Source organism: Syngnathus scovelli, chromosome 15, assembly GCF_024217435.2.
Source record: "Syngnathus scovelli strain Florida chromosome 15, RoL_Ssco_1.2, whole genome shotgun sequence".
NCBI lineage: Eukaryota > Metazoa > Chordata > Actinopteri > Syngnathiformes > Syngnathidae > Syngnathus > Syngnathus scovelli.
This window is the reverse complement of record NC_090861.1, coordinates 12,772,662-12,791,122: the sequence shown is the minus strand read 5'-3', so window position 1 is coordinate 12,791,122 and position 18,461 is coordinate 12,772,662. Positions and strand designations below refer to the sequence as shown.

Below are 18,461 nucleotides of genomic sequence, written 5' to 3'. Positions count from 1 at the left end.
AGCAGGATTACCTGAAGATGATGACAAAAATTCTGGAGAGAGCGGTGGATGCTGCCATCGAGAGGGGGGCCAGAAGAATAGTTACGGAAGTAAATGGCGTTAGATCTGGACGGATGTCATGGAAAATTGCGGAAACAGCAATTGCAGGAGCTTATAAACTGCAGATATCCACCCCGATCACAGCAGTGGAAGGGCTGGAGTTGGTGTTGGCAATATCAGCCTCTCAAAGAAGAGAAAGGGAATTGGTAGCCCTGGAAGCCACATATGACCAAGCGCTACAGGTGGCTCGTAAAGAGCAGAAGATGGAACAGCAAACAAAACGTAAGGTGACAGTCTTGCCTCATCCATCAGCCAAAACAATTCGAACAGAAGAAGAAAAAGGGGCAGCCGCAAGTGCTACCCCAGAATTGCAAAAGAGGACCGTACGGTCCAGGACACCATCCCCAACTACAGGGGATGAGGACGAAACCGTGACCCACAAAATCAACCCAGAGATAACTAAACCGGGGGGGCCGGATCCGGCACCAACTGAGGTCCCGGCTCCCGAGAAACCACCTCAGGAAAGAGGGAGAAGAATTGAAAGAGAGAGGAGAGTGGTTTTAAGATCAAACCGAGAAGTGGCTGGTACCTCTTACCGAGCACGCCTGACGTCTACTCCCAAAAACAGACCCTCCACGGTTCAGGGCCCACGTCAACAAATAGAATCAAGGAACACCGGAGTTGGGGCCACTGAACATGCTCATACATCCCACGAGGAAGAGGGTAATAATGATGGAGAGGGAGAAGACAGGGAGGCGGCCACCTCGAGTGATGACGTGGTCTCCGAAGAGGAAAATCAGGCTTCGGTGATGTCGGCAGTGGGCCCTCCTGATCCTAATGACCCCCCACCGAGAGTTGTGCTAGGAGCAACCCGGAAAGGATTCAAGAAGCAACAGCCGGTGTTAAGCATCTTCCAGGCTTCGGAAAGGCTGGCAAGGGAGGTTCAATTAGGATGGGTGGAAACCAAGGATGGAAGGAAAACCTATATCCCAGAAGTTAGGCAGAAAGAATACCCCTTCCCACCAGCCTGGTGGGAAAAAATAGAAGGAAATATAGACGTCCTGGTGAAGCTAACTTACAGGGAGGCGATGAATGTGTTAAACACACCAGCCTACCACACCCTAGTAAGTTACACAGATTTGACAAAAAATTTTAGGGAAGGCTTTGTGACCGTAATGTATGACGTATTGTTGCGGAGGATGAAGCAGGGTGTATATGATGCCGCTCAAGCAGAACTAAGAGCGTGTGAAGAGTTGGACACACACGCTGTTAATCCCGCAATGTCCACACAAACCAACATAATTGGAAACTTCACCCAACAAGCTCAGCCGAGCACCACACAACTGGGAGCGACTTATCTGGAAAATACAGGGATGCCCGGAAATGACCTGGAAAGAGAGACACGAGCCTTTAAAACTTTAAAAGGAATGGTACGCGTAAAGTACCAAAAAGAAAGCGTCAAAGAATATTTATTGGCAACTTGGCCAGTAATCAAAGACGGTCCGGGCGGAGAGTTGTCAAAGAAGTTGTGGCTGCAATATATTACAGCCGAGCCCATTGGAAGGGATGAGACAGCCCAGGAAGCCTACCAGAGGTGGGTGGATGATGAAGAAGATGACGAAGATGCACATATAACCAGAGCTAAAGAAGCATTAAAACAGGGTCTCACCTTGCTGAATGTGTGGCATAAGTTGAAACAAGTGATAAGCCCAAACAGATACGTGCGAGTATTGAGAGCAGTTACCGAGGACAAGGACACCACTTTTGTGAAGCTGGGTGCGGAGGCAACTCTGGCACGAATCGAAGAATCCATAAAGAAATGGGACAGAGTAACAAAACACTACATGGAGAGACAAAAGCCGAATCCATCGGGCAGCACTCGCACTCGCACAGAAGATACACAAGCAAGTCGGAAACCACCACCACAGCCAACTTATGGGAAGGGGCAAAAATTTAATGATAATCAGAGACAAAACACCCGAGAGAATCCCAAACCCCCTTATGGTAAAGTGAATTCAACTGGTTATGTGGCAAAAGATGTGTATGACAAAATGTCACCAGAAGAAAGAAAGGCCCTGGCAGAGGCTCGCAAGGCTGCGGCCCCTGCTGGGCCCAGAAAATAAGTGAAAAAGAGGCGCGGGTCACCCTGTCAGGCGTGTACAGAGAGGGAGACAATCTCTACACTGAAATTGATGGAACTCCATATTTGGTAGATACCGGAGCTGAGGTGTCGATGACCCGCAAAGCCTTGAAAGTGATAGGACACCTAACTGTTATGATGGCAGATGGATCAGTGACCAGCATGCCAATTGGAGTCTGGAAAAGAATCGTTTGGGTGAAAGGGCCCCACAATTTACTGACATTAAGAGACGCCGAAGATCTGAAAAAACCAGCACATCAGCGTCAGCCAGTAAAAGCAAGGTTGGAAAATATTAAAGCAAAAACAGTCCGAGTGGGTCCAACTAAAACCATGCCACTGAATGAGTGGTACAAACCTGTGGATGTGGACTCCGTCCGGATCCAATTGGTCCAAAACAGCGACCTGTCTCCAGATGGGAAGCAGAAACTGACCGCCATATTGGAAAGGGCAGCTGTGGCGTATTTCAAGAACGACTGTGGTGACCTTGGATCAAAATACATCCACACAATTGAAGGAGGAGTGCATCCACCGGTGAGACAATATCCCTTGAATCCCGAAGCAGTGGCTGAAATGGAAACAATCGTGAAGGAACTTCTACAGCTTGGCATCATTCGGGAAGAATCAAATCCAGTGACCAACAGCCCGATTCAGGCAGTGAAAAAACCAGAGGCGTCCGGGGGAGGATGGAGGCCAGTTATCAACTTTAAAGCTCTTAACCGCCGGACGGTGGCTAATCGAGCTAGCCTCATAAATCCCCAGGCATCCCTAAAGACGCTAAGAGTGAAGAAATACAAATCATGCATTGATTTAGCAAACGGGTTCTTTTCACTACGACTGGCCAAAACATCACAAGGAAAAACAGCATTCACGCATAAAGGGAAATCATACGTGTGGCAAAGATTGCCACAAGGATACAAAAACTCCCCAAATGTGTTTCAATCAGCGGTTTTACAAGTTTTGAGTGGTTTGGATGTTACGGTGTACATCGATGATGTGTTTGTTTCAAATGACGAAGAGGAAGAACATTTGGACTTGCTGCAGAAAGTGGTGGAACGAGTCTCCGCTGCCGGCCTCAAGCTGAATCTCAAGAAATGCCAACTAGCTCGATTCCAAGTGGATTACTTGGGATTCCAAGTGACTGAGAACCTAGGAATCTCAGAAGGATTTCGACAGAAAATTGAACAGATTTCGCCCCCGAGATCAGAAACAGAGTTGCAGCGAATACTTGGACTGTGCAATTATGTGCGGGATCATATTCCTCACTATCAGAAACATGCAAGGCCGCTGTACGGCCGCTTGAAGAAAACACCGGAGGGCCAGAAACCAACAAAGTGGCAGTGGTCAGACAAAGACAATGAGAACTTGAATAATTTGAAACAGGCCGTCCGAGAAGCCGTGCGGCTTGAGCCACGAAGTTTGACAGGAAGACTGGTCGCAAAGGTGCAGTGCGAAGAAAATGATGCAATGGTGTCGGTCAGCAACGAAGGTGCCGGTTTGGTGGCCTTGTGGACGTACACCCTGTCCAGCGTCGAGAAAAAATTCCCCCAGGAGGAGAAAGAACTTGCAGTGTTGGCAAGGTACTGGAGTAATTTAAAAGACCTGGCCCAGGGACAAGGTATCAAAGTCCAGACCGGAAGTAACGTGCATCGTTTTCTAAGAAAGACTACAATCGAGAGCACTAAAGCGACCAACATCCGATGGGGCAGATGGGAAGACATCCTACTAGACCCCGACTTAGAAATAGGACCAAATACAACCTCCACAAGGAAGCCGATACCCAAAAAGAATATGGATGAAGAGAAGCCCTATGAATGGACTCTTTACACCGATGGGTCAAAAAAGGAAGGAGAGCAGAATGCCCACTGGGGGTTTATTCTGAAGCAGAATGGAGTGGAGCGTTGCCGCCGCAAAGGAAAGACACCCGGCAGCGCGCAAGCAGGAGAGGCCACGGCAGTGCTGGAAGGACTGTTAGAAGCAGAAAAAAATCACGCTGGACGCGTAAGACTTATAACTGACAGTCATTATTGCGCGCAAGCTCTCAAGTTCGATCTAGCCATTTGGGAAGAGAATGGCTTTGAGGGCGCGAAAGGAAAACTAGTGGCCCACTATGAAGTGTGGAAAAAAATAGCTGAGTTACGGCTAAATTTGAGTCTGGATGTGGTTCACCAGAAATCTCATGTAAAAGAAGGAGCTCATTGGAGAGGGAATAACGAAGTTGATCGATACGTCCAGGAAAGAAGGATAATAGTTGTAGGAGCAGAAAAATGGGACAAGACCCCTCGCGGAAAAGTGGTCCCAGACAAGAGCGTGAGGCAAGTCGTGTCGGCAGTGCATGAAGCACTAGGCCACGCGGGTCCACTGCCTACGCGGAAAGAGTTAGAGAAGCTGGAACTCTGGGTCCCTGACCGAATGATTCGTGCGGTTCTGCGGGATTGTAATCCGTGCAACAAATACAACGCAGGGCGAAGAGGACGACGCACGGACGGATTGACGATCAGGAGTACTGTGCCGTGGGGCTCGGTTTGTATGGACGTAGCTGGCCCCATGGGAATAAGTGGCGCAAAGGGTGAAAAATACCTGGTTGTGCTGGTAGACTCGATGTCAGGACACGTCGGGCTGAAAGCAGTGAGAAAAGCCAATGCAAACAGTGTGATCAAGACACTAGAAGATGGGTGCATGTGGCTAGGAATCCCAAAAGAGTTGAGAACAGACAATGGAACTCATTTCAAAAACGCCCAGGTAGACGAATGGTGTCGTAGGTGGGGAATAGTCAGAGTCTATTCGCCTCCCTATACACCACAGGCAAATGGAGTGGCAGAAAGAAGTATTGGCCTAGTCAAAACCTGGTTGGGAAAAAATGCAAACGGGAAAGAGTGGAGTACTAAACTACTTGATTTGGTTGCAGACCTGAACGGGAGGAGTAGGAGCAGCCGGCCCTCCCCGTCCGAAGAACTCAATCAACGACTCTTTGTGTCCCAGGAAGTGGGCAGAACCCAAGACAGCCCGTCCCAGGATAAAGAGAAGTGTCGGTTCAGCGTTGGACAGAAGGTGTGGATCAAGTCAAGGGACCTGAACAGCAACACGGCAGTGAAGGCCAAGTACGACTGCTCGGACATCGTTAGTGAAGTCTTGGACAGGAACACAGTACGACTAAAGAAGAAAGGTATCCAAGGAGTTGAACAGCTGAAGCCGTTATCGGCTGACCCGATTCAAGCCAAGAAGTAATTTAAATAACATATGGCAACGGACTACAGAATAATCCCGGCCTTCGTGCGCATGGCCGCACACAAAGGTGCGGTCATCGTAAGAAGAACGCCAAATGGGATCCAAACCGGGAGAGCCCTAAATCTGGTGAGATTGGCCAAGCGGGGTAGCACACCCGGTGGACCAGAACATTTTCACTGGACATGGGTCGACGAAGCGTGTGTCATTTGTTTGACACCCAACCTGTTGCCTACTATGTGGTCGGGAGTAGGCTTCATGATGCCACCGGTACTGACCACCGATGTAAGAGAACTGGAATTTGCCCAGAGGAATGAGGACAAGCTTCCAGTCAAAGTGTTAGATGCCATGATATGCCACCAGTGTCGAATTACCATTTTGACACGAATGGTGTTCTTTTCACAGTGGGAGATCGGACCAACTACGGATGTACGGGCTCGACAAATTAGCTCGTGCACGTGTATTTGGGACGGCGATGAGCTGGAATATTGCCCCATGTGTTTAGAGCACATGGCAAGAGGAAAATTATTGAAAGTCGGAGAAGCAGAGGGATGGCAAATCACCAGGGCAATGACCCCCCTGGCGACCCTCTATCCAGTGTTGGGAGGAGCATCTTGGCCGGCATATGATAATAATCAGGCCATGAAGAACCTTTATCTGGCCTTGGGCCATTGTTGGCCTTGGCCAAGGCCAGTCGGCCGGCCTGCCCCCGACAGTTATACAGAAGAGGCCGACGAAATGGCCTTGTTTGCTCGTGAGTCGGTTCTTTCCGCAGGAGGAACCGCAGTCCTTGGGGACCTGCTTGAGGGACCCTGGAGGCCCATGACTTGGGCTCGGGCTGTAGCCCAGTTGTTGGCGTGCAAGGACGCACCATTGGTCAAAGTGGAGGCAGCCCCTGCGGAAACAAGCCCGACTGTGAGCAACATGTACTGCTATCGAAGTATTTTGGACATGTGTAACAAGGACTTCCAGTATGTGACAAAAAAAGGAATATACTGTTTTGCCCCTGGGAATAAAGTTGGATCAGTCCTTATAGTGAATGAGGGTGAAGCAGCACTGGTAAGGATTACAGTGAAAATGGCCATCATTCCTTACGAAGGAATATATTCACTGGGAATCAAATTGGAGGCCAAAAGGCTTAGCCAAGTTGTAGCCATAAGAAACGCCGGGTCCCAGATGCGGAATGTTCTTAGTGAACAAATACAAACAAGAAAGGAGCACGGCACGGTAGCGGCGATAGAACCTCAAAGAAAGGCCAAGGAGACAGATGACCTTGACCGGTCGGAAGCAAGAGAATGGGATAAAGGTCCCAGCCAGGAGTGGACACAGGGATGTCCAGCTGGAGGAAGCATGTTCCAATCGTTGGTGACGGAGGAAAATCCAACCACTTCTCTCCCGCCAGAAGTAGGAGTCCAAGTGGAAAATCCAACCACTTCTCTCCCGCCAGAAGTAGGAGTCCAAGTGGAAAATCCAACCACTTCTCTCCCGCTAGAAGTAGGAATCCAAGTGGAAAAGCCAACAACTTCTCTCCCGCCAGAGACAGGAGTCCAGAAGGAAAACCTGTTTCCAAAGGCGGAAGGTGGTGGCGTAAGTGACCGACCCGGGAAGATTCTACAGGACTGGACCCCTTTTGATTGGACGAAATTGTATCCGGCAAATTGCTCTACTCCTGGCTGCGACGGAAGCGGTAGCACACGACCAGGGGCAACTTACCACCGCTCATTTAGAGCTTGTCCGATCTATGTGGGGAGCCTCGAGGTGTGTCCCACGCCGGGATGTGATGGAAAAGGAAACACCAGATGGGGTCCGGAGCGTCACCGCACCCTTAAGACATGTCCAGTGCTGGCAGAAATGAAGCGCAAAGCCTCCGAAACCAGAAAACAATCCGGTGGCCAAGAGAGCAACATGGCAGAAGATGCGGTAGACACCAGGCCGGGGGAACCAGGGCCGTCCACCTCTGATAGGCCGCTAGGAACGTTGGCTCAAGCGGCCTCCTACTATACACTGCGGTCTAAAGAGACAGACCCTCAAAAGAAAAAAAGGGGTCGAGCCGCAGTGGAGGGGTTGGTTAAGCTGTGGAGGCGGCCAGATTCCCAGGGGGGAGACAACTGAAAAAAAAAAAGAGAAGAATGTGTACATACGTGTATATGTAAATGAATAGACATGTAATTGTGTATGTATACATGTGTATATAAAAGTATGATAACAATGTATCATTAATGGACTGTACATAATCAATAATAGAAAGAAAACCAGACGGGGACAGCGGAAGGAGTGACCACCTTGGCCAAGGAGGTGGACGTTTTCCTTGGCACAAGGGAGGAGCCAGGGAAGGAGGAGGGGCTGGAAGATCCCCTATAAAGCCGGGAGAGAAGAACCAGATCTTCATTCAGCCCTGAGAAGTGACCAACCATGAACTTCCCGCGCGGAGTCAAGAGGAAGAGAACAATGAGCCTGGAGAGTGGGGAGTGCAACCCGGTGGAACCAGCGGGTAGGCTGAGCCCCGGGACCGGGGCTTCCACAGACAACGATGGGAAAAACGGGAGGAATCCGTTTTTTGCGCAAGAGGAACAAGAGATTTATGCAAACCGGGAATGGATAGCTCTGGAGCCACTCTACGCGAATTCAGTTCCCGTGAGCAGGAATCCAGAGCCAAATTTTGAAAGGCGAAGAATAACTTTATGTGCAGACGGCGGGTATGAGATTCCCAGCACTTCGCCTTTTTGCGACGAACCACCGGATTTACCAGACAACCCTCCAATGGATTGGAACACAATTGAATGGAGACCATCTATTTTTCCTCAGCCAGCGATATCATGGAAGAAGACCCTGATGACGGATTGGCTGACAGCTATAATACTGTCAGTCATTTTGACAGGCATCCTACTCAGCTTCACACTTTGGAAGAGCGCGGCCCGCTATGATCCGATGGAGATGATCAATATCGAGTACGATGGAACGAGGCTCTTCAATCAAACCTGTTGGGCAGTGGACTTTGGAAGCGTCACCGTGAAATGGAATACATCCATAGCACCAGACATCGCTACCAGACAATATTGGACATCGGTGCTGCGACGACGAGAGAAGATGATAGCCTTGCCACTGGAACCAGGAGCAATTCCGCGCGCAGGAGACGAGGAGGAAAGACGATATAAGACAAAAAGGGAAATAGTGAGTGAAGTAACTCACTTTCCCGATCATTTGGGTCTCGTGAATTGGACAGGGCAAAAAATAAGTAACATCAGTGCTTGTGATATGAGGTACTTCAAAGCGCCAGAAAACTTTGCTAATCTAACGATAAGCTTGATTTGCAAGAACAAACGTGAAGAGAAAATTGTTAAAAGAAATTGGATTTTAAAAGTGGGCGAGGAGCATGCGGAATGGTATAGCAATGCCTCGTGTGTCCCGTTGCCCGAATCAAAAGGAGGGTATTGGGAAAAGAGTGGGAAAAGGCCGGATGAATTTTCATTCCCGGCCCCAATGAAAAACTCCACGTGCCGTGGCACTTATCCCGGATGGGAGCCGTGCTGGAGTTGTTTAGATTTGGTTTGTGAAAAAACTCAGGATTATTCAAGTAAGCGTCGCCTTAACCGGGTGCCGAGAAGCCTGTCCGACAGCCAGAAGCCAGTATTTTGGGACTGTCAGAGAGTTTTTAGTAGGTTAAATGCGTGTTACTTTAATGTGGGACAATTTTGTGAGAATAATTATCATGTGATAATGTGGGCCTATAAATTCCAAAAGATGAAGTCCCCTGTCGCAGTGTCAACAAGGGGAGGGAGGAAGTTCAACCCAAATAAGGAACCAGTGGATTTTGAATTTTGGCTAAATAGTTCATTTCCCTGGTTATGGCAGGAACAGAGACAGATCGCTGTGCCCAGCAGTGACCAGGGCAGACACCGGTTGTACCCATCGGCAAGGCACTTATGGGTTCAACGGTTACCCACTCCTGCCGATTTGTTGACGGTAACTCCGGGAGAATTTGATAAAATTGACCAATGTGTAGTGGGCAAAATTTATGCTGGATTGCATGGGAGGGAGTGGACAGTTGGGAGGTCACCAAGATGTGACCTGGATGAGATCAAGCGATCCGTCTTGGGCACCAGGTGGGTTCACAACTGTGCCAGTCTCTTAGTAAACAAAACAGTGAAAGGAATTTTACAGGCATGGTCTGAGATAAACGTTCGGGACCCCGCCAAAACATGGTGGGGATTTAACGGGTACGAGATGAAGCAATGGGTTATACCCTGTTTAAACGTAACAACAAATTACTGGGTTCAATACCAATATATGTCAACAGTATATTCAAAAGAGACTGATATCAAGCCCACGGGAATATATTCCCCATATATCTATGTGAATCCTCGGCCCTGGGCGATGACTTGTAACACTGAGAAAACAAAATGTTTGATTGCCTTAGCTCGTGAACAATGTGTTACACTGCCTAATTGGAAAGAATATTGTTTAGATAAATATCAAGATGAGAGATACAGAAGTGTGGAAGGGGCTTTGTGGGAGTACGTCTCGCCACAAAACAGGTGGAGGCGGCAGCCCGCTAGAGACCGGGTGCCTTGTAGTACCTGGGTACAAAATGAAGGATTGCTAAATTTAGGCAAGCCAGTGTCTATCCCCTATCGGCTGCCTGCGCTGATGCAGATTGCTGAGGGGCGTGCGTTCCGAAAGAGTCTGTGTGAGGGGCGGCAGTTTATAGGTTTTGATTGGGTTGGCCCCAATAGAATTTTCAATAATGGAACATGTTTCTCCCCGTCAGAGCATTGGATAAAATGTGGTCATGGAGACAATATTCATGATTGCACTTGGTATGAGAAGATAGGGGCGGCGCTGCAGTCAGCAACAAGTGCCGCGGTTGAGGCCTTTGGGGACGTGATCACTGGTGCGTTGGAAATGGTACTGGGGCCAATCTGGGCGTGGGTGCTAGTAGGGTTTGCATTGATAGGGATAGCAACGACTCTGTGCATTGCCATAAAAGGAAGCATTAAGAAGATCTTATTCGACCCCCGCGAAAGAGGGGCGTCTCTAGTTAGGCAAATGACGGCCCGCAAGAGGGGTGGTCGGAACGTCGTATTAAAAGGAGAAGTCGGGCAGCCGTCGGGCATTCGAGCCTGACAGCTCAGAGACAGGGACTACGACAGAGAGAGAAAAAAAAAAAAAAGGGAACTAAAACTAATAATGGCAACAAACAGCTCAAGTGGGTATTTAGATCCGAGGGGAAGGCCAGGAGCAATGAGAGTGAGTAACGAAGTTCAATATTGGGTTTTATTCAGTATCTGGACAGCCTACTGCTGTTCTGGGTCTTGGGATTTGCAACAACTCACTCGCCCTGTAATTTTGGTCATATCAATATTCAAGGTTTTGATTTTGAGATTTTTATACACAAGACACACGATGGGTTTGGGTCTTTTTGTAGTCTACATGCATGGCCGAATGTATGTTGACCCTGATACACCCAGAGGTATTGCCGAAATTGTATTGCTTATTTTGTGGAGTGTTTTGGAAGTGGTGTCAATTTTTGTTTACTATGTCGTGTTTGGGGTTGTCATATTGGAAGCGATATTGGTAATAGGAATGGCCATGTATGTTATAAAGATGGTAGCCGGACTTGACCAGCATGCACGCACCTCTGTCGCGTGGAGATGGCGTACGGCCAAGCTCGTACTCTGGTGCGTGATATGGGGGTCATTGTCTGTGTTACTTTGGGTCGAAGTGGTGGACCAATTGGTAATGATAACCTGGTTTTTTACATACTCTGTTTTTTTCCCCCTCCCGCCCCGAGAGGCGGGAGGACGGCCGCAGAGAAGCCCCCCTATTGTATACCAAGGGGCTGGCAGAGGGGTGATTGTTTGATGAAAAATGTTAAAATTTGTGCTTCCATGTTTTACAGACTGTACACTGGTTTGGGGATGCACCTAAATGCATCCTGTGCGGAATGAGCCATATGAAATTGGCCTGGGTGATCGGGAGATCTTATGTGGGAAGCTGTTGTTATCAGGCCGGCTTTAGTTTGACTTGGCTGGTCCCTGACGGTCTGTATGTAAAAGAGGGAGAGCAGTCCAGCTTGGACCATCTCGGATGGGAAGGATGTGCGGAGTTGATGATCACCGCGACTCTGCTAGAGACAACTCGAGGGCCCCTAACAGCATGTACGGTTCTCACGCAAGGAGCAGGAAGAACCCACGGCACCATCTGGCCTTTGATTCACCTGACCTGGCGTCAACGGAACGGCACTCGATGCATCACTTCGCATTGGCAATGTGGGCGCTGTCTGGCGGTGAGCGCTCCTCATCGCTTTCTCCCGGCTGACTTTTACACCCACCCGAACGCGGAATATGGAGCACACCGACCTGTGGTGATACCCAGCGAGGCCCCTGTGGGGCTTGTCCGGCCTGCGCGTCGGGGAGGAGGACGGTACAGAGAGCCAGGCGAGGATTCCATGAGGCGTCGGGATTCGGACGACAGCCGTATGTATGGAGGGCCTGGCTACGGTGGTGGTCCTCCCCTCGACTCGCCCACCAGCCCCGTACGGCTGATAAGCCCGCTGGATGTGGATGCAGCTCCTTCTGGGTCTGAGGACGACGATGAGGCTCAAGACAGAGAACGCGAGAGCGACCTCGGGGCTGAGGATGAGGAAGCAGATGTCGAGAGTGTGGCCACAGGGAATTCAACGCCACCGGTGCTGAGAGCCCTCGCGGTGGAGGACCACGCTGACGACGACAACGCTGCTGGTCGGTTGTCGCGCCTGATCAACGCCCTCGCGGAGATCGCCAGACAAGGTGATATGGCGGCCTGCCCTACTTCAACAACCGCTGAGGTCGTGAGTATCTCAGACGGAGACGACGACATGACTGCCTAGCTCGTAACGGGGGAGGGAGTGAGCAGAGAAAATTTATACCTGTTTTTCAATCCAAGGAGGGGGTGTCATGTAACATGGAGATAGAGATGGTCCAAATGGTAGAATATGGATTGTTCACAGGGATAAATTGACAGAGCTGATATTTCCAAATTTGTCCAAAAGATGGCGCCAGACCAAAACATGAGACCAAAAGAGAGGCCAGAATAAGCCAGACCAGTTAAAATAGAAAAGAGGAACACGGTGTCAGAGTGTAAGTCACGCATGGAGGCACAAATGAAATTTTTATTATGTGTTTTTTATTTTTGATTTTTTTGCTTGGCTAAAAATGTACTCTGTAACCGCTTTAAGCAATATTATTTGTCAATTCGATCAAGGGACCCGTCACTGAGAATAGTGGCGTGACATAAATTGTTTGGAGAAGCACAAATGAAATGTTTATTATGTGATTTTAATTTTTTGATTTTTTTGCTTGGCTAAAAATGTATTCTGTAACCGCTTTAAGCAATATTATTTGTCAATTCGATCAAGGGACCCGTCACTGAAAATAGTGGCGTGACATAAATTGTTTGGAGAAGCACAAATGAAATGTTTATTATGTGATTTTAATTTTTTGATTTTTTTGTTTGGCTAAAAATGTACTCTGTAACCGCTTTAAAGCAATATTATTTGTCAATTCGATCAATTCATGTAACAGAAAGTAGGTCAAAGGTGAAAACAAGTCATGTAACAGAAAGTAGGTCAAAGGTGAAAACAAGTCATGTAACAGAAAGTAGGTCAAAGGTGAAAAGGGGAAGTGAAAGGTTTTACCACTAGCTGTGCATTTGGTGGAAAGTACTGCGTGGTCAGGGCGGAAACAGCTGCTAAAGGCCAGTCCCTCCATAGGCGTGGGATTTCTGGACAGTCCCTTCTATACGCGTGAGAAAACTGGGCAGTCTTACCCTATAGGGAAAGTACAGGAGAAAAGAAAGGGGAGGGGGGAGACGGAGAGGTCTATAAAAGGTCCTGCTGGAGTAGCCTCAGGGCTTTTTTCCCCAAAAGAGCGCTTATACGTGAAGAGGCCCGGAGGAGTTTCAAGATTTTTTCCAAAGTCCCGAAGATCTTTGTGTGAGACGCAGGATCGCTGGACTGAAATTAACTTGGATTTACTCCCAAAAATTGGACTGGACAACTTTATAGAGAAATAGGTGAGAGGGATTTATATTTTTTATGTATTTTAGCGTGAGGGGGGAATAGTCATCGGGCCGCCGGATTCCTCGTGGCCAGCCTGTTTCTTTAATTTGGATTTAGAAGCAAGATCGAACTGATCACTCGACTTTGCTTTCACCAAAAATAGCACGCAGCTGGTAATCACCGCTTCCCTTTTTTATGAACTGTGTTTTGCAATCGAATTGTTCTGGGATTGAATGATTTTATTAACACGGGTATCAGTGAGTGAAATTGTTCAGTTTCTGGGGTAATTGAGATTTGTAATTTTATTCCATGTTTCTTCAATAAATGTGTTTTGTATATTACTTACTTCGTTGTACGCGGATTTGTACTGAATATGCAACCGATGGTTTGGGGCCGATTTAAATAAAATAAATCAACGGAAGTGTTTAAGTCGGATTATTATTTTGTGTAGAACGAAAAGTTGTTTGACTATTTGAAAGGCTCAGGCCCGCTTCCCCTTTTCGACGGGCCGTGTAAAAAGTAACTCTGAGCCAGTTAGAGAATTAAATAACTTTCGTAAATATTTAAAGGAGGAGTGGATTTCGTTAGAAGTGAATTGTTGGAAATTTACTTCTTCTAAATAAATTAACGACGACGGCTGAAATAAATCAGTGGAGTTGGAGGAGAATAAAAATATTTCAGTGTCCGTCGGGCGCGGCTCAGTTCCCCTTTTTTTTTTTTTTGACGGGCCGTGTAAACAGTAACTCTGAGCCAGTTAGAGAATTAAATAACTTTCGTAAATATTTAAAGGAGGAGTGGATTTCGTTAGAAGTGAATTGTTGGAAATTTACTTCTTCTAAATAAATTAACGACGACGGCTGAAATAAATCAGTGGAGTTGGAGGAGAATAAAAATATTTCGATTGTCCGTCGGGCGCGGCCCAGTTCCCCTTTTGTCGGGCCGCGTCAAAAGTTAAATAGGACACGATCAAAAAATAGACTTGCCTTCCAAATTAATTATTGGGCAAATCTAAAGACAGCACGACAATTTTATTCGGTAAGAAAGTCGCTATTCTCTTCGAAGCAATTAAGTGGGGTGAAGAACTCCGACGGTCAAGTGCTAGATCTACGTATACGAAGTTAGAATTAATAATATAAAGGGCATTAATTTTCTTCTTAAATGCTATAATTGTCACACTTTTATTAATTCGATTCTCTTTCGAATAAAAAAGTTGGTCGGCTCGCTGCATGAGCGACCAAGTGGAACGGACCCGTATGAACATTTACTTCGGCAAAACTAGTGCTTGGGTGCGCTATACAAACGAATCCCTGAGGTCTTAACAAAGACATCTAAAAAATATCCGTAACGAATAAGAACTTCAAACATTAGCGGGGAGCCATCAATACGATGCGGTCACTTCGAAGTCCTGCCTCGAATTGAGTTACTCGGCACGCGCTTCGGGTGACTTGAGAGGGATTGGCGTCGTACAGAAATTAGATTGATTCCGGAGGAGTTAATTTAACTCGGGTGGTTAGATTACGGACGAATCTCCGAACCCGGCTAAAACGAACCCGTTACTGGGAAGCCGGGGGCACCTGATTGCAAGAGGTGCGTTTGACAGCACCCATCTTCACTCCAATGAACATCCAGGGATCGGACAGTGAGGTAGTGGAGAACTACAAATTCCTGGGTGTTCGCCTTAACAACAAACTGGACTGGACTGGACTGATCACACCCATATCCTGTACAAAAAGGGCCAGAGTCGCCTCCATCTGCTGAGGAGACTGAGGTCCTTCGGTGTGTGCAGGGCTCTCCTCCGGACCTTCTATGACTCTATGGTGGCCTCGGCCATCATCTACGCTGTGGTCTGCTGGGGTGGGGGCAGTAGTGACCGGGACAGGGGGGGACTGAATAAGATGCTCAGAAGAGCGAGCTCTGTTCTGGGCTGTCCCCTGGACTCCATTGAGGTTGTGGGTGAGAGGAGGACGTTGATTAAGCTTAAATCCATCATGGACAACACCTCTCACCACCTCCATGAGAGTGTGCGGTTCCTGAGCAGCTCCTTTAGCGGCAGACTTTTGCACCCTCGGTGTAGGAAGGAACGGTTCCTCAGGTCCTTCATTCCCTCTGCTGTCAGACTTTACAACATGCATGCCGCCTGATAAAATGAATGTGTTTCGTCTCTACTAGCAGCACTTGTGTTTATCCTTGTCTGTTATTTACCCTTTTTTGTAATTCTGGCACTTGTTTTATTCTTGCACTCGTATTATTATTGCACTGATATGCGCTGCTGTGACAAGTGAATTTCCCTGCTGTGGGATGAATAAAGTTCAATCAATCAGTCAAGAGTTGGTTCAGACTGAAGTCAAGTTTTTGATTTCAAAGCATGACACGTTAAATTGACTATGAAAGGGATCGTCTGATCCGAAGTCAGGTGCCTTATCCATTAGGCCACATCGCCATGTGAAATACTCCATGTTTTCAGTGTGGCCTTGATAAGACTGTTTAACGGTTCCCAACAAGCAAGGATGCCCAATGTGGGAACCGAACCCACGGCCCTGAGTTTAAGAGTCGCATGTTCTCCCCACTGAGCTAACCAGGCTTTTCGACCTTGGAATTGTTTCATTTTTTCATTTTTTTTGAATGGGTTAGGGGAAATAGAGAAATGTTTTAAGTGTGGCCTCTGAAACACATCTATTGATAAGACTAAAGAATCAAAGGTTCCCGACAAGTGTGGGCTGCCCAATATGGGGATAGAACCCACAACCCTGAGATTAAGACTTGCATGCTCTACCACCTGAGCTAACCAGGCTTCTCCTAATAAGAACTGTTTCATTCTTTCACTTTTTTTAATGGGTTTGGTTCATGAAAACCAGAAGCCACGTTTTAAATCTGGCCTCTGAAACACATTCGTTGATAAGACTAAACATTTAAAGGTTCCCAACAAGTGGCAGCTGTCCAATGTTGTCTCTAGTTGGAAACCCCAGCCCGAGTTGGAAACCCTAATTGGAAACCCTTGCCCCAGTTGGAATTCCTAGTTTGAAACCCTACCCGGAGTTGGAACCCTAGTTGGAAACCCTAGCCCTAGTTGGAAATGCTGGCTCTAGTGTGCAATAGAGAAAGCATTTTTTCTTTTGGTTTTTGTCACTTTGTTGCACTGAAAATGGAGATTGGGGGGAGTCAGCACAACAAAAAAGAAATCAGAAACCAAAACCTTTCTGACAGTATAGAAAAGAATAATAAATAATACATAGAATAAGGGGCGGCTCGGTGGCGCACTGGGTAGCACGTCCGCCTCACAGTTAGGAGGGTGCGGGTTCGATTCCACCTCCGGCCCTCCCTGTGTGGAGTTTGCATGTTCTCCCCGGGCCCGCGTGGGTTTTCTCCGGGCACTCCGGTTTCCTCCCACATTCCAAAAACATGCTTGGTAGGCCGATTGAAGACTCCAAATTGTCCCTAGGTGTGAGTGTGAGTGCGATTGGTTGTCTGTCTCTGTGTGCCCTGCGATTGGCTGGCAACCAGTTCAGGGTGTCCCCCGCCTACTGCCCGATGACGGCTGGGATAGGCTCCAGCACGCCCGCGACCCCCGTGGGGACTAAGCGGTTCAGAAAATGGATGGATGGACATAGAATAAGGTTTACTGTCTGTGAAGTTGAGTTTAATTGAAATGGCCAGTGGTTGAATCAATTTTACAGTAAAATAGCTCTGTAAAACCAACTATTCATGGCCTCGGTAGCGCAGGCGGTAGCGCGTCAGTCTAGTAAACTGAAAGTCGTGAGTTCAACCCTCACACGGGGCTATGTCTTATTTAGTCCTAACCCTAACTCGAGCCCTTGTTGGAAACCCTAGCCCCAGTTGGAAACCCAACTTTGAGAATGGTCAGACAGAAGTACCTTTTTCTTTTGATGAAGTTCAGTTTGATGGAAATGGCCGGTGGTTGAATCAATTTTACAGTAAAATAGAATTTTAAGACAGGTGCCACAAATTCTCGTTGGCGCAGGCGGTAGCGCGTCAGTGTCGTAATCTGAAAGTCGAGAGTTTGATCCTCACACGGTGCATGATTTATATATATTCCAACCCTAAATCTAGCCCTACCTGTAAACCCTAGTCCTAGTTGGAAATCCTAGCCCTAGCCTAGTTAAGTTTGATCAAAATGGGCGGTGGTTGAATCAATTTTACAGTAAAAAACAATTGCACAAATTGCAAATGCATAGCCTCGTTCGCGGAAGTGGTAGTGTGTCAGTCTCATAATCTGGAGGTCGTAAATTCGACCCTCACACAGGGCACACTTTTATATAGTCCTAACTCTAGCCCGAATTGGAAACCCTCATCCTCGTTGGAAGCCCCAGTTGGAAACCCTGGCCACAATTTGAAACCTTAGTTGGCTTCCCTAACCCGAGTTGGAAACCCTAGTTTCAGAATGCTCAGACTAAAAGTCACTTTATCTTTCTGTGAAGTTCAGTTTGATTGAAATGGCCGGTGGTTGGATCAATTTTACAGTAAAAAAGAATTGTAAAACTGTAAATGCACAGCCTCATTAATGCAGGTGCTAGCATGCCAGTCTCACAATCTAAAGGTCAAGAGTTCGGTCCTCAGGTGGGGCAGACTTTTTATATACCTAGTCCAAACTAGCCCTAACCCTAACTCTAGCCCTAGTTGGAAACCCTAGTCCTAGTTGGAAACCTTAGTTGAAAACCCTATTTTCAGTAGGGAGCAGGTTGCTCAGACTAAAATAACTTTTTCTTCTTTTAAGGGGTAGGGCAGCAAAGTAAGCAGGGATTGTGAATATCAGCAAGCACAGGTTGCTCAACTGGAGTCAAGAGAAACAAATTAAAAATTGTACATCAGATGAAAAATGTGCCTCTTTCTTTTGGCTTTTGTCACTGACATTTGGGGTCACCACAACAAAGATCAAAACAGCACAAAAACAGTTTACCTATATTTTGTCACGTCTCGCCCCCAACTGCTCCACTATGTGTCTGTCTTGGTTTCTGTCTGTGTGCTCGCCCCTCCCCTCCTGTGTGCCCATGATCAGTGTGATTG

The 18,461-nt window shown here is 47.5% G+C and overlaps 1 non-coding gene across 1 annotated transcript; it reads left to right on the top strand.

The window, feature by feature from the left end:
• The first annotated feature begins 17,144 nt into the window (after positions 1-17,144).
• Positions 17,145-17,217, top strand: trnat-agu (transfer RNA threonine (anticodon AGU)). The gene has a single exon. It is a non-coding gene; the product is annotated as a tRNA-Thr (tRNA).
• The last annotated feature ends 1,244 nt before the right edge of the window (positions 17,218-18,461 follow it).